Raw genomic sequence first — 12,556 nt, forward strand, 5'->3', positions numbered from 1 at the left:
TTAAAAAACAAAAGTTTACTTTTTTCGCAATAATTTTTCAAATATTTCATACTCCACTAATAATCTTTTAGGTTTTTAGTGTAGAGTTCTTTTTTTATATGCTTTTGCACTTGCTTTTAGTTAATATATATATATATATATATATATATATATATATATATATATATATATATATATATATGGGACAGATGGTGCAGTTGGTAAGGTATTGGGACACACATCATTGGGTCCTAAGTTCAAACCCCAACAACTGCATCCTTCTGGCAGGTCCTTAGACAAGACCCTTGCCTGTATATTGTACAACCTCTATAAAATAGTGCAATAATCAAAGCCATGCTGGCTTGGATGTCGCCTGACCAAACAAGGTCTGCACTGCCTGTAGCTGAACCAGGACAAGGCAGTGACAAATGGGCTGCTGGTTCAAAACGGTTCAGTGCTCGAACTCCCAGATCTCTGGTAGGAGACCCGACTTAGAACAAAAATTACCACCCAAATAGATTAACCGGGGTGAGGAAACAATTTTTTATATATATATATATCTCATATTTATATATCATATTTATATCTCATATTTATATCTCATATTTATATCTAGATATAAACTATCTGATCTTCCATTTATTTATTGTTTAGCCATTTAAAATAATTAAATCTGACGACTGCATGTAGCTGCTTACTTATTGCAGCATATACAATGTAAGCTCTGTAATTGAGATAGCCACTTGATTATTTTTTGTGGCAAGCTAACTGGCTTTATTTAAATTAGAATAAAAATATAATCATTTGAGTTATCCAACTAGGTCCTGTCAAACTGACAAAAACAGTGTAATGTTTGTAATATGCGTATTAGATGGTCGTTCATGTTATATCAGAAAGATGAACAAATAGACAAGTAGGTAAAAGGTGGTTGGTCAGTCAGCTAGTCACTAAATTAGTCAGCCAATAGTCTGGTGGTCATGCGGTTACTTAACCCTTTAGCTGGTTCCATGTAGACAGTTATTTGGTTATTCAGTTAGGTTAGTTGGTTGTTCAGTTAAGGTGCACATGTACCCTATCCATTTTTATGCTGACACTAAAAGTTAGCACCTTACACTACCACCTGATCCACAAGCAAAATTTTTGATGGTAAGACAAACAAAAGAACGATGGACTAACAAATTTGGGTGAATTTTTTTTTCGTGAGAGTTGTTCATATAATTTATTAACTTTTGCAAAGTTTTTAATACTTTCTCAAATTTTATTATTTATACTATAACATCAAAACTTTAAAAACATAAAAATCAGCCTATTGTTACATGATACATTAACGACTTTGTGATGTTTTGTTGGGATGCAAATATATACAACAAAAAGACAACGTAATTGTCGAAATCGGTTTGGTGTAAAAAAATTGTTGTAAAAACAGTTTTCTTTTAGTTCCTGGTGCAAAATCAACTAAGTGCTGCATATGATGGTGCTTGCATGGTTCTGACTGGAATTTATCAATCATACCTTGTAGTAGGGCCAAACAGACAATGACAGTATATTCTGACGTCTCAAAGTTAAAATTACATTAACAACATAAGACCTGTTTATACCAAAATTATTTAAAAATTTTACTATCTTTAATTACTAATTACTAACTATTATATTACATTTACTTCTACATGACGTGTGTGATTCTTTTTTACGCTTGTCCTATAATGGTTTTAAACCAAATAAATATTGGTGTTGTATTTTATTGTTTATAAACAGTGAAACATTTTATATAGCCAAAATTTGTGTTGGTTTGCTGTAAAGTTTTTGTAAAAGATTATTTTGATTTATAAACATACTAGAAGCCTGTTCAATACCATTTCTTGACAAAGACAACGCTCCGACAATTCAGCTCAGTGTAAATGTTTCTAGTTGATCACAGTGAGTCGGTCTCATTTTTCCTTAGCTGCATTTAGTTATCATAATTGTTTACATAATCCTGGATTTGTGATACTCTTCTTCAAATGTTTGAGCTTCAATCTCTATTTGTTATTTCTAATACATTTGCACTTTTTGCAAATTTAAGTTAAACAACAAAAATTATTCTGAGTTTCTTTATCTATATTGTACATAAATTGTGGTGTGTTGATTAATATGGCTTGACAAGCAAAATTCTACTGATTGTACATTGTAATTCAATTGACAATTAAAGTTACATTAATTTACACAATAAAAAAAATAATGAATTTTCATAAACACTTAATTTTTGTAATGATGGAAGATGCATCCAAGTGTCATATAATTAAGTATGAATAAAATAATTCAGCATTTTTCTCAACATTCCTTGTCCAGAGTATTATACCTTTGATTTTTTTCTTTTAACGACTTGCCATGTTCAACTTTCAGATCTCAAAAGTTTTCTGCAAACTGCAAAGAGTTCATGAATTTAAAAATAACAAACATTTTTTACTCTACGTAGTTTAGTTAAATATGTGTGAAGGCCCATATTTTGACATTGTGGATAATATGAATTAAAGCCTCTACTTCAGCTGTGCTAATTTGTTTTGATCTAGACCATCTAATCCGTAATAAAAGCTGATCAGGTAGACTAATCAACATTGTTTGTTTTACAGAAAAAGTGACACCTTTCCTGACACAGCTTTTCACTGGCCTTTCATTGGCTTTTCAAAAAGATAAACCCTATTGTTCACAAGCCAGTTGCTTTAGAACGCACAACCACAACCAATTCTTACTTCAGTTTTTTATTTATTGTTAGATTCAATGAGTTTGCATAATTGATACTAACCTTTTTTATCAAATAACTTGGTTTTTTTTGCAGAATAGTCGATCTCATCAGTCGCTGAAGGAAAAGTTGTAGGTTTAGCTTTTAGCTCTTTAGAGAAAGAGTGCTCATTTTATTTCACCGGTTTTGCACTGTGCTGTTTAAAAACGTTTAAAGATCATTTTTGATTAATAAATCATTTAAGTTGGTTTCACTAATTTTACAAGTTGAGGGCCAATTACTTTCATTAGTTTGTTGTTCTTAGTAGCCTTAAAGATTTGTCATTTTATTCATAGATGAGAAAAATCCTTACACATTTTCTAATTCTTTAGAGACAGAATTGTCAGTTTGTTTTTTAGCTCCTTGCTCTTGGTACTCAGAAAGGTTTACATCATCAGTTGTAGACTCTACAGTGTTCTGGTCAATTCCTAAGTTGTTGAAGACAAATTTCTTAACTTCTCTCTCTGTTGATGGTCGTTTAGAAAATACTGGTTTCAGTCTGCGTGATGCAGTTTTTCCATCCATAGATATTGAACTGCTAATCCCATTTTCGACGTGCTGCACTTGTTGCTGATTAAGGTATGTAACATCAGTTTCGGATGCAAAGTTACTTAACGTGGTTTCTAAGCTTTTAGAGATAAACGACTTTTTGTCTCTGTTTTGCTGTAATTGGTGTTCAGAATGATTAGCTATGTCAGTCTTAGATTTCAAAAAGTCGCTTTTTAAATCTGAGGACATAGACTCCTCAGCTTCCTCAACAATTTGTGTTAGTCGGTATTTAATAAGATGTCGGACATAATTTCTAAACAATAAAATTGTCTGCCTGTTTTTGACTTCGTTTGTGAAAGTTTGCTCACTTTCTTCTATAGGTTTTATCATTTGGGTTTCTAATGCACTTGTTGCATCATGTTCTTTTGCGCTGGCTGTAGAAATGTTTTCTGATGTATTTCCTCTACAAAATGTAAATATATTAGTATGTGTGACAATAGGACTAAATATTACTCCCTACGGCTAGCCTTCTTGCCAAACGGTATCATAACCAACAAAATTGTACTAGAAGCAGAAACACATAACATAAAAGCTATTTTGTAATACTAGTGTTTAAAGCTAATCATAGCATTTTTTGCTAAATACATGTTTTAATCAAGTGATTTTTGCTTTTAAAGTAATAGCCATTACTAAATACTGATTTTAAGTTTTGGAAATATCACACTTTAACTTGCAAAGACTGTTTGCTAAAATAAAATTTGAGTTACGCAATATGATATCACTAGATTTTGTAGGTTTTAATTGTTGTTAACCAGGCTTGAACTTCAAAATTAGCATTATTACTGGAAAAGGAAAAAACATATGTTCACTAGCAGACTATCAGAGTACAATTAGATAAGTATTATTTTCGTTATTAACTATTATATAGCAAAAATCAGTTGTAATATACATGTATTTATTTTGTATACTATATCTAAGTAGATTTAAAATTGTTTGTAGAAATAACATTGTAGGGATATTCATAATTTGAGCAAATTTTTTTTAATTATCTCATTTGACATTCTGACATCAAGCAATCAAAATAAGTTTTTACAAAGGATTAAATAATCATATATGATTTTTAGATTTAAACAAATTAATATTTGGGAGTTGCTTACCTTGATCTTTTGTTGTTCCAAATAAGTGCAAAACCAACGGCAGACAGTAGACCAAGAAATGAAAACACTCCTGCACTTATATTGGTAAACGTAGAGCGGTTATGGTCACTCTTCCTGAAATTAAATTAGGTGCTTAGTTTTTGAATAGAAACATTGCACAGGGTTGTACTACAGGCCTTGATAGATGAAATTATTAGACTCAGTAGAAATAAATATTTTTAAGGGAAAACAATGCTACAGCATGTGAACAATAACTAAATGTCTGTAAGTCAGAACGGAAACAAGATTTGTCCTTCCAACTGAGTTTTTACTTCAAAAAGTTCAGAAAAAAACCTAAAAGAAGACTTTGGAACTGTTGATGATAAAGTTGGCAAAGCTTTGCTGCTACAAGGCAGACAGTGTGTCTTTCTACAAAAGCTGGAACTTCTATAACAGTCTGCAGCTGACATGATATTCGCTGAAGGTTTGTTATTTGCTTGGTTTGTGAGCAGTGATTCGTACTGTACTAACAGTGTTCCTGTGGGTTTAGTTCCTTCAATACTTTGCTCTAAGCTTTTCATGGTTAGTATGAGATCAAAGCTACAGATTGCTTAGCATATTTTATTTGCTTTTTAAACCTGAGTTAAATTTTTTTCTTATAAAAGTAGGTAAGAATCATGGTGAAAAATAGTAATTCAGTAGGTGTATGAAGTTACTTGTGTTGCTACACTGTGTCAGTGGTGAAAATGGAACATGTCAATATTCATAGGTTTTAATACAAAAAGCTCTGATTCAACATTTGATGAAGCTTAGAATCATTCAGCTATACTTTTAGTACTTATAAACTTATAATCCTATTTGATGATGTGAATGTAATCTGTTACTGTAGTCAAACAATTTTTTGATACAGTTAGAGGTCTTAAAAAAAAAAGAATGAATTAATCTTACTTATTTTTTGACCAGGGAAAGTCAAGCTAACCCCAAAAGATGAAAATTCTGAATGAAAAGAATATGCTGGGGACAGCGCTGCTTATTTGGAGTAAGTAGCTTGCTGCCTAAACGATCATTGCAAAGAGTTTGTGTACATAAAACAATTTATTTAACACAGGCAAGAAAAGTGAAAATTTTTACTTTGGCTTTGTCAGAAAGAAGCAGGAAAAAAATTATTATGACTGAAATATAAATTTTACCAAAATAATACTAATTTTGACAGATAAATATTTAGCTTTTACAGATTTCATGAGAGATCTTTAGAGAAACAGGAAATAGAAGTTTTATGGCGCCTTCGAAATTGCAACAGCCTATTTTAAAATTACCAATTAATAAAACAGAGTAATGATAAAAAATAAGAATTTTTAAAAATTCTTAAAAAAACAAATGCAAAAAGCTGTATTAATTAGAAAAAGGGCATATTTAGAATCACAATAAGAATAGATAAAAGCGTTGAGAATAATAAGAATGGTTTGACCTAGTCGTTACGTGCGCTTGTTTGCAGACTTGCAATTTAAATGTAACGGGTTTAAATCTAGAATGAAATGCAAATTTGTTCAAGGATTTCAACAGCTATACCTAGACATATCAAAAACAGAAAACAGAATACAAACACACAAAAGACAAACAAAAGACAAACATTGAAGCTAAACCTAACAATGTAGTGAATATTGAACAATGCTAACATCTTTATACTAATAAAAGTTTGTTGGAAATCGGTATCACTGAACGATTTTAAGCTTGAACCTTTGACAACCCAAATGTAAGGAAAAGCTGCAAATCCGTGAGTTTCAGAAACTTTTTAATTCAAATTTTTTACGGGTTTCCCAGATCCTAAACCTCTTCTACACTTTGCAAATTGGTAGTTAAGCACCATATGCACTGCTCTCTGACAAATTTAACAACCTTTCATGACCTAATATAGCAATAACTATCACTATGAGAGACCACCTGCTTTCACCTGTTTGTGCTTTACTCACGAGCTCTGACATATTCATTTTCGGGATGAGTACAGTTGAATTTAACCTCATTGCCATATCACATAAAAAACTAGCAAGCTTACAGAAATGTTCGTTTTAGATTAGCCATATATAAATCTACCGATTTATTATTTGAATCAAACTCTATTATGCAACTGATCATAGGATGAGAATGAACTAGCACTGAGTACAGATGTCAAATTGTTTTTAGTTTTTCAGGCTCAGGCTTTACATCGTCACTCAACTGCTAGCAAACAAACAAAAAAGTTCAAATTATTTTCAACTTTTTGCAATTAAGTCACAAGCTTCTGCTTATTAACCTATACTGTGAATTTAGCACTTGCGTTGAGTTCCTCACAGTTTTTATTAATAGCTAAAAAATTGATACTTTTAGCTCATCATGTGCTTACAAATATTTTATGACCTAGAAAACAAAAATGAGCCATTGATTTTTTTTTCACCCACTTTTAGTCTGCCAGTTTGTAAGTTCAGTGACAATCAAATTAACTCCAATTTAATATGTGCTTTTTACTGGTAAACAGCTGTATCAGCCTCTACAAACAATAATTGTGATAGTTGGAAGCAAAATGCAGCTAATATATGTTGGGCCTGCTTCTATTATTGCGAAAACAAATCTTATAAAACTATGGCTGTACTTGACCAACCATCCAGACAAATATTACAAAATATAACTAAGTTTTAGATTAAAACAGTTGGATGACATGTTCACTTGGGATTGTCAGAGCAAGCATCTATCACTCCAAAAACTAATTAGTCAATCTGACTTTATTAGTATAAATATATAATGATTAAACTTTTTAGTATCAATTAGATTGATTTATATCAGTGCATTTGGTTTTACGTTACTAGGCCAAAAAGATATCAATTAGAACAGGACTTCTAGGTGACCAATTTTACAATGAGAAGAACGATTGAAACCAAATCACCGCTAGATAATTCGCATGTAAACTTTGAAAAACCTGTAAACAGCGTGTTCTCACATATATATACCAGTAAATAAAATTTATATAAACTGTTGTCTTAAGGTGGTAATTCTATTACATCACAATATCAATCAGAGGAAAAATCTTTGAATGTACGATTTTTCAAAACGTTATGTTTAAAAATCTCATATACATGTAGATGTAAGACATAAAAAGTGAAGCCTAGCAATATATACTTTGTATCATATACTATTATGTACAATATATAGTTTGTATCATATATTATATACAATATATACTTTCTATCATATATTACATACAATATATACTTTTTATCATAATTATTATATACAATATATACTTTGTATCATATATTATTATATACAATATATACTTTGTGTCTTAATTAATATATACAATATATATTTTGTATCATATATTATAATGTACAATATACACTTTGTATCATATTTTATTATATACAATATTAACTTTGTATCATATATCATTATAGACAATATATACTTTGTATCATGTATTATTATATACAATATATACTTTGGATCATATATTTTTGTATACAATATATAATTTGTATCATATATCATTAAAGACAATATATACTTTGTATCATATATTATTATATACAATATATACTTTGTATCTTGTATTACTATATACAATATATACTTTAGATCATGTATTATTGTATACAATATATAATTTGTTTCATATATTATTATATACAATATATAATGTGTATCATATATCATTATAGACAATATACAATTTGTAGCATATATTATTATAGACAATATATAATGTGTATCATATATCATTATAGACAATATACAATTTGTAGCATATATTATTATAGACAATATATAATGTGTATCATATGTCATTATAGACAATATATAATTTGTATCATATATTATTGTAGACAATATATACTTTTGATCAAAGCTTTAACTTATGCCGAAGCTGCTCCACTAAGCACTGTTAATAATATTTATTGAATAAAACTTACTCTGAGGAAACTGATGACCAATAAGTTGATGTCAGATTGTCTTGTAGTGCTGAAGACTTTGCTGATGTAACACTGGGAGTAGGTAGTGTCACTTTACTGCTGGAAGCTGTCCAATTAAAGGTCATTTGACCCGAATTATTTGAGGTTGTTTTAGTCAGAGTGGTCATGCTGAAGGCAGTGGTGGGTACTGTAACCATAAATATTAACTTTTGATATATTATCAGCGCAAGTTCTTGAGAGAAGTTTTGAAAACTATAAAATAGTTCTTTCAGAACTAATAAAAATACATTATTAAATCAAAAAGATAAATTATCTAATTAAATTTTCCAATTTTATTTAAATATCTAGTTTATTTAATTTTTGCATTGTTCAATATTTCTCTAATCATAATCTTAAAAAGGCTGTAAATATTTATTGCATTATCTTAACTCTTCAAATCGTTAGTTGAGCAAAGTTTATTTTATGAACTTTATTGATAAAGGTTGTTACACTTTACACAATTACCATATTTTTATAACTTTTTCTTTTTTCAATAAACTCTTCATTGTTATGTAAGACTGACACATAGGGCTGTAGGGCTGACACATGAGTGAACAGCATTAGTCCATAGTTATTTTTCCTATGAAGGGTTGACCTTTTTATCAGCATACTGGACTTCATACAAATGTGGTCAGTGTTGGTAAGTAATTCTTGTGCAACATACATAATTAAATGAAGTTATCATTTCAAATAATTTAATTTTTAGCTTTAGTCTACCCATAGTTATTACTCTAGTAAGGATGGTTAAAAAGTCGGAACTTGTAAATAGTCATTATCCAAATTCGTGACTTATTTTTGCATGATGTTTATCACAATTTACCCAAATCTGCTCCCGAAGCCTATTATGTTTTGAGAACCTCCAATCAGAATGAGAAAAAAAGAATGAATATCATGATAGATGTAATGTAAGTTTATCAACATGCAGTTACTTATGTGGCTTCTATAAACCAGAATTCCACATATTGATTTGACATAACGATTGAGGTCTACCACTCTTAACACTGAAAGACCATAGTCCGCAAGCAACAATGTGTTTTCTTCTGCCTTTAGTATCTCTCTTACATATTCAAATCTAGCAAAAACAGATTCCATTGAGGTAGCTGATATAGGAGCATCCAACAATAGTTTTAATGAAAAAATTCAAAGGGTTGATTTATAAAACTACGGTATCAGCAGTAGCAAAAAGAACACCGCTTTGACTGTCTGCTAACTATCTAATAATTTAAAAATAATTTACTTCCACGTGCCTAAAAACTCTTCCAGTATTTCTCTGGTTTGTAATGGAAGTTTATTTATGTGGAGGCTGACTGATATAAAATATTGGACCATCAAAAGCTGCGAAGCTAAATGAATTTTGAAATGAGCAGGTAGTAAAGCTACCATCTTTCATGATTGTTCCATTTACTGTTCCAGCAAAGAGACACTATTTCAATTGCCTAATTTTGAAACACTATTTTTTCAACTAGCAACATGGAAGAATAGCTAAGGGAATAAAATTAATATTATGGTCAAATCCTGCGACAGTTACATTCCCTTCAGGGTATCGACTACCATTTTCAGAAAGTGGCTGTCCTATTACCCAGGATGTAGTTTGCTTATCAATGTTAGTGGTGAATAGCTGAGTAAGTGTAGAGAAAAGTATGTTACCAGGAATTTCATGGTCAAGACTACTGTGGTAAATATGACTCATCTCCTTACCGGTGTCTGACAGTAAGGTCACTTCACTTAGTCTGCCTCTGAAAACATACATATAATGGATCAAAGATGATTTTTTTACAATGTGGTTCATGATGAGCAAACTCATTTACAGAGATGTTTACTCACAAAAATCTATGCCCAATACTAATATTTTTATTATAATTAACTAAATATCGTGTTTGTCTAATTTCGAAAATAACTTTGGTAAATCATTATTTCAAAAAATATGATATTTTTAAAAAAAACATTTATTTTGCAAAAACCTCTATTTCTCATGCAATCATGAAAAAAAGACTGTATTCTTAAAAAGGCAACATGTTCACTAATCATCTTATCAGCAGAAAGGTTTAGAATGTACACTAAAAGGTTTTTCTAATCTACAGACCTATTCTGTTGATTTTGTTAGCAACTTCTATTTTTTTGATCAAAAAGATTTCCATCTCAAAGGGCATGGTCTAGCAATGCAGACTTGTCTTTAACTGATTATGTTACAAAGTAGTCTTTTTCAAATAATAATCACAACTTTGTTTCAGCTCAATTTTAGGAGTTTGAATTTGACTAGTTTATTGGCTGGCTTTATAAGTTTTTTTCCAAATTGCTTTCTCAAAGCTAAAGAAAGCCTATTACTAAAAATTCAAATGTTTTTTTGTCTTTAAGTAGTTTAATTTCCATATTCGCTGTTTCATTCATGATGGCATCAATTTAATGGAGATTAAAATCTTGCCATTTTTGAATTCCTTTGAAAAGTTGAACATAGGCCAGCTGAGAACACTAAAAGCTCTCTGAATTACTTTTTAGTCTACTCACCCGTTTACTTCTTCTCGGAATATTGGAGTTGCCCCAACCTGTAAGTATAAAGTTCACAAAATACCTAGCACAATTCAGAAAGCATTTTATTCTCAAAATTTATTTATAGTCAGAACAAAGGTGTAACTACAAACCTTTGCATCATTTGTACACTTTATCTTAAAGATTAAAATGAAAGACTATGTCAAAAGGTTCATTTATGTTGCAAAAGAAGTTTTTGATCAAGACGCAACCAGTGATCAACTTATTCTCAATTTTTGGGTAAACAGGTGAATGTGCATTGTTAGAGTAGTTAATAGTAATTTAATAGTATAAAACAGCTTATAACATATGGCACTTATAACATATGGCACTTATAACATATGGCACATCTGATGTTTGAGTTGAGTATTCTAAATGATCTGCCATGAACTTTTACTGCTCTCTTTAGAACCAGCTGCAATGTTCAAGTATGAATAATGTATTTATGAATAAATATATAATACAGTTAAGAGTATGTACATACAATCAACCGCAGGAAGCTGTGTCTCTTGCTTTTCTGGCCATCTTGCCCTTTCAGTGCCGGCCCAATAGCTGGCCAATAGTGCTCTCATTTGGACCAGTCTCTCTTTCACTTGGCCTTGTAGGGTCAGGTCTTCATTCTTTCAGCCTAGCTGGGCTGAGTCATTTTTTTGACTTTCAGAAAATGCTGTAACTGGCTGGTTGACTAGTTCTTTGGCCGAGCTAGTATGGCGGTCTGGTATCTGCTATACTCTTATCAGCCCCCATCCCTGTTAGAGGGTGTAGAGGGATTTAATATAAAGTCTAAATGGGCTAACTGCTGAACCCAGAGGCGGTGCTTCTGTGCTCCTTACTCATAAGTGCTGCTGTTCCTGTCATAGGGTGTTTCAGTCCTAGGGCTTAGTTTTGGGTCAGATGCATGTCGACTGTAACCTTGGCTGTGTCTACCTAAAGGTTACTGTTTGTCAGGAACTAATCTGCCCTTCTTCATTGTCACTATCTGAGGATGTCGCTGGACGTTCGGCATCCCAGGGTAAAAGGTCAATAGCTGAACTGCTTTATCCCTCATCGGATGGGCTGCGTGACATTCCATATACCTGTGCAAAGGCCTCCTTTTTTTAGATGTGGGTCTGTCCTCCTTCCTCAGAAACTTGTCTCCATTGATGACTTCTAACTCATTTCTGCAAAATCTGCAAACAGTGATGTGGCTTCATTGGTAGGCTGGGATTTCAGCCTTTGGCACACAGAATTGGCTTCATTGTGGCTGGTTTACACTGCTCACCATGTTTCCACATAGACCGCCTTCTTGAAAACTGTGACCGATACTATGTTCACACATTTTTTGGGCTGCGTAGCTTAGTTTCTCGGTATGTATTGCTACATTAAAAGACACACAACAATGGCAAAGTAATAGAATATGTGGTGTCAGACACTCTATTTGCTTGTTCTATACCCATAGAAGCCACACGGGTTTTGCCTGTCTTCTAGTGTGGCTGTCACATTTTCCCAAGTGGCTTAAGAGATGTACTTGTCTGTCTTAATTATATAATGGGTGCTATGCCAGTTGAGCATCGATTTGAGCTAGCACCAGCAGGGTACCGTGGGTACCTGAGGCTGCAGGTAACTTTTTTCTCTGGGTCGGCTCAGTCTCCGCGCCAACTCGGCTAATCTGTCAGGTGTTAGCTATTTTTCGCTGCGGCTACCTT

The sequence above is a fragment of the Watersipora subatra genome, chromosome 10 (assembly GCF_963576615.1).
Source record: "Watersipora subatra chromosome 10, tzWatSuba1.1, whole genome shotgun sequence".
In the NCBI taxonomy this organism is placed as follows: Eukaryota; Metazoa; Bryozoa; class Gymnolaemata; order Cheilostomatida; family Watersiporidae; genus Watersipora; species Watersipora subatra.